The following is a 4,763-nucleotide window of genomic DNA, read 5'->3' as shown; positions in this document are numbered from 1 at the left end:
AACATTACAATAGTCCAGCTCTGACAAAACAAGTGTTTGAAGGAGTTATGAAGCATTTTCGGAAAGAAAGGGATTCTTGATGTTGTATAAAGCAAGTTTATCAGTGTGGTTTGACAAAGTCAGCTGATCATCAATCAAAACTCCAAGGTTTCTGGCTGTTTTTGAAGGAGTTATGCTTGATGTACCTAACTGGATGGTGAAATTGTGATGACATGATGGGTTTGCTGGAACCACAAGCAGTCCTTTCTCGGCAAGGTTGAGTTAAAGGTGATGGCAAGAAATGTCTGTTAGACAAACTGAGATGCGAGCAGCTATCTTCAGATCATCAGTATGGAATGAGAGGTAGAGTTGAATGTCATCAGCATAGCAGTGATATGAAAAACCATGTTTTTGAATGACAAAGCTTAGTGATGTCATGTAGACAGAGAAGAGAAGTGGTCCAAGAACTGAGCCTTGAGGAACCCTAGTAGTTAGATGTTGTGACTCGGACAGCTCACCTCTCCAAGATACCTTAAAGGACCTGTCTGAGAGATAAGACTCATACGACTGGAGAAAACATATATGAAACTATAGCATACAGGAGGGGGAGGGTGAGAGTGAGCGTAGGTTACGTCTAAAGATGACATGTGAAAGGGTATGTATTGCGCCAGGAACCATGTTAAGGTTAAGAGCGAGGAGGAAGTGATCCAAGGTGTGCAGTGGAAAACCCAGTACATGATCAATGGAACAGTGTCATTTGTAAATAAGGTGGTTGCCTGATTTGTAACTGTAGTTAACAATCATTTGAGATCAAAAGAGTCAAGCAGAGTGTGGTTGTCTGCAGTCTAAGGTTTATCTAGGTGGATGTTGAAGTCTCCAAGTGTAACTAGGGGAGTTCCACCCTCAGTAAAGTTTGAGAATAGTGCATCTTATTTATCTAAGAATTTTGTGGTCGTGGGGGTCAATAAACATCTATGAAATGGGTTTTGAAAGGATGGGTAATAATGACTGAATGGTAAAGCAATAAATTTCCAATCATTAGAAACAAGCAGACCAGTACCTCCTCTTTTTCGAGTCAGATGGAAATGATGGTAAAATGAGAAATTATTGGCAAATATTGCAGGAATGTCCTCTCGTTTCATCCATCTCTCTATCAAGGCCATTAGGTCTAGTCTTAAAAGACTAGCAATATATATAATGAAGTATGCTTGATTTTTTTTCATATAGTATGATATTACGACAGTTGTATCACCCTGACATTTTGAAGAAATGCTCATTATATAGAAGTATATTCATAGTAGCTGCATATATATATATATATATATATATATATATATATATATATATATATATATATATATATATATATATATATATATATATATATATATATATATATATATAAAACCGGGTAGGATTCACTTGATATATTATTTTATTTTACATCCCTGGAAATGCACCTTTGGTTTTCTGTCACTTGGTTATGTGCGCTGTCCCCTTTAAGAAAAAAACGAGAGAGAGAAAGAGAAGTGCACGTCAGACCGAAAGAGATCTGGGTTGAAAACAAGAGTTACACAAAGAAAATAGTTGATAAAACTGTTAAAAGGATATATCCACTTGTGAATGTGTGGCGTCAGCGAGTACATGGTTTACTTTGACGATCACGCAAGAGTTGCGTCATTGCTCGTGAGAGCTCGACAGGTGTGGGAGGGGAAATTCAGACCACGTTAATGGAGGTCGAGCGTGAGTTACCCTAAAACGTCACAAGAGTTAAAGTGCTAAATAATGTACGTTATTTTATATGTTAACCGAGCATGCAGTAATTCTTATGCTTTATACTGTGTTAGAGGGGAGAGCAATGATATGTGAGATCAAGTGTAAATGACCATGTGAGCTTTTGCTGTGTTTTTCAGGGAATCAGTCGGAGTGATTGTTGCTTATTTAATTTTCCCCAAAGTCTGCATCGTTTTGTCTATTTTCTGATTAATATGCTTATACGAAGCTGTAGATGTGCAGATGGGGTATGCATGTTTATGATCTTTTTTTTACATTTTTTCTTCTTTGTTTAAACAGGAGAGCACACATAGGCCGCTGCTGTTGTTTTTTTGTAACCTTGTTTGCTCCTGTGAAAACCTCTTTTCTTCAGGAAAGTTGTAATTTTGTTTCTGGAGACCACTGAAGTTAATTAGGTGGTTGTCTCTGTTAATTTATTTTTATTTTCGTCACTTTGTCTAAGAAGGTCATATTTTGTTTGATTGGATTGTGATTTTCGTCAAGCATTTCCTGAATTAAACCTTAATGCTGAGTTTCCTTTAAGCCTCAGTTAAGAATAAAAGAACCCTTATTTGTTAGATGTTCTGGCTTTGTTTGTGTTTTTTTTTTTTTTGTTTATTAGAAGTAAACTTGCCTGGCAAATATATATATATATATATATATATATATATATATATATATATATATATATATATATATATAAAAGGAAGAAACCGCTTACACAGGAGTCAGTAGGTTCAGCTTTGTAACATATTTTCCACTCTTGCCCAGAATAGATGAATTATTACGTTAATGTAGCTCATCACTCCCACAGAAGCTTCATATACCAGTGGCCTGCAGCCCCTCTTAAACCATTTGCCTTGTCTGTCTGTCTCGTTACTATTCCACACAGGTCTCTGTCAAATGTGAGCAGATTATTACAGAGAGAATAAAACCGTTTGACAGGAAGATCAATGGTTGACTTGATTGATTGAGCATCCACCCAAATGAATGACACCCCGGAGACACTCTCCCTGTGTCAGATGGATAGATGTACCAATACTGATGATCTAAAAATCAAGGTGGGTTTTAAACATGGTGCCCTCTGCTTGACTCATAAACAGATGTACTTTTCAAACAATAATGTCGCCCCTGAATCATTTGTGCCTGGAACCCACGGTTTTTAAGACGGTGTCTAATAAATGATTGGTGTTTAGGATTATGGGACTCATGGGTTATACTGAAAAAGAGATCTTGAGGTTACAAACAAATGAGATGAAAAATACCATCACACTTAGTTAGAGGACAATTTTTTCTTCAGGTCATCACCGCAATCCTTCGACATTTGTCAGGCTCTGTGATGGTGATGAATAATTTAAGGATTAATTTCATTAGAGGCCCATGCTTCTCCTTTGGAAAATGCACGTCGCCCCACAGTTCCCATCCTGACTCTATTGCCCTGGGGAAGACAAGGCATCATTTGACATTGACATTGATTAAATCCCAAAGATGTTTGGACAGCGGGGCTAATAAGCTGTTAATACTGTTTCTCATAGATGCCCTCGTGGTCATAGGGGCTTGATATCTACTGTTAAATGCTTGTAGAGATACCTTTGTTAACATCAAAATTAACAAGACACCCTGCTACAGCTTTCAGAATGCTTTCTAGACTGTACTTTATTTGTATTGTGTATATAAAGGATTAGAAGTGGCACTTAAAAAAACAAAACAAACAATTATTAGTTTAATAATACTTAAAAGCACATAACTTTGCGGTCAGAAACACTTTTTCTTAAATTAGCAATTTTATTCAGCAAAGATGCATTAAATTGCATGAAAATGTGACTATATTTTCTTAAGTCAAAAAAACGTAAAGAAATAAATGAAAATCAAAACAAAAAATCAGAAATCGCATATTTGAATGTTTCCTGAAGATGGACACAAAAGACTGGAGCAATAGCTGCTGAAATGCAGCTTTGACTTCACAGGAATACATTTTATTTCATACATATTAAAACACAAAACTTTTAAAAATTATTATAATTATTATAATTTATTATGTTTTTACAGTTTTATTTATTATATCTTTTCTACTGACTGAATCCATATCCATGGTCTCTATTGAACTGTTAATCGTCTGGGAAAATTTGGGAAAGTTTAATACTCATAATAAATAAAAACGTACTAAAATTAACCATTTCTACAAATATTTTTCATGCATTTCATATATTTGATGTGAATGTAAAAATGTTTATATGCAATTTACATATCTTTACAAAAATTATCATTCATTAATAATTGTTTTCTTCATTTTTAAGTATAGTCCTTTGACAGCAGTTATTCTATTTCATGTCCGTCTTTTTTTAGATTGCTTGGAAAGCACATCAATGCAGTAACAAATTATGTGCGTGAGCACATTCTGCAGTTTAGAAGAGGTCTACAGGAGAACAAATGTCCATGTCTTTCTCTCATTTTTGCTGTTGCTGAAAATAAATACAATTATCTTATAATGGGATCCATAGAGATAAAAGTAGTCTTCTATCAAACCTCTGACAGAGAAAGGATGTTGAATGGATAGAAACTCCAGTTAAAGTGCTTCTTTTATCAGCACACCTTTTTATATGCAAATGTGGCAAGTTGCCTATTTACTGGTACAGGAATTCAGGTGAGAATTCATTGCATCTCTTCTCCAGCTGTGGCCTATAATCAAGTGCTGACAAACTCAAATGTGGAAAAACATATTTGGGTTCATATGTGTTGGAAAACCAGCATTTGCAGTTGTTCTGGGCATGGAATTAACAATTCTTTTGAAAACTGCTCCCACTGTCTGTCACATGGACTATTTGTTATGTAAAATTTTCATACGTTTTTAAAGTTAAAGTTATTTTCTTAAAGAAGAGAGTACCTTGCACAATCAGGCTTTTCCTAAATTGCTACGTTAATTGTACTATTCCGGCGTCGTGGAGCAACTTCAAAATCTGGTGTAAACCTGCAAAAGTTTTAGTGCTAACAACAGAAGTGAGTAGAACAAG

General features: G+C 35.3%; 1 long non-coding RNA gene across 1 annotated transcript; it reads left to right on the top strand.

The window, feature by feature from the left end:
- Positions 1 to 1,639: 1,639 nt before the first annotated feature.
- Positions 1,640 to 4,513, top strand: LOC122328801. The gene is made up of 3 exons (XR_006247832.1): positions 1,640 to 1,766; positions 2,645 to 2,813; positions 4,099 to 4,513. It is a non-coding gene; the product is annotated as an uncharacterized LOC122328801 (long non-coding RNA).
- Positions 4,514 to 4,763: the final 250 nt, after the last annotated feature.

Source organism: Puntigrus tetrazona, chromosome 2 (genome assembly GCF_018831695.1).
Source record: "Puntigrus tetrazona isolate hp1 chromosome 2, ASM1883169v1, whole genome shotgun sequence".
NCBI lineage: Eukaryota > Metazoa > Chordata > Actinopteri > Cypriniformes > Cyprinidae > Puntigrus > Puntigrus tetrazona.
Note: the sequence above shows the minus strand (reverse complement) of the source record. Positions and strands in the feature narration are given on the sequence as shown.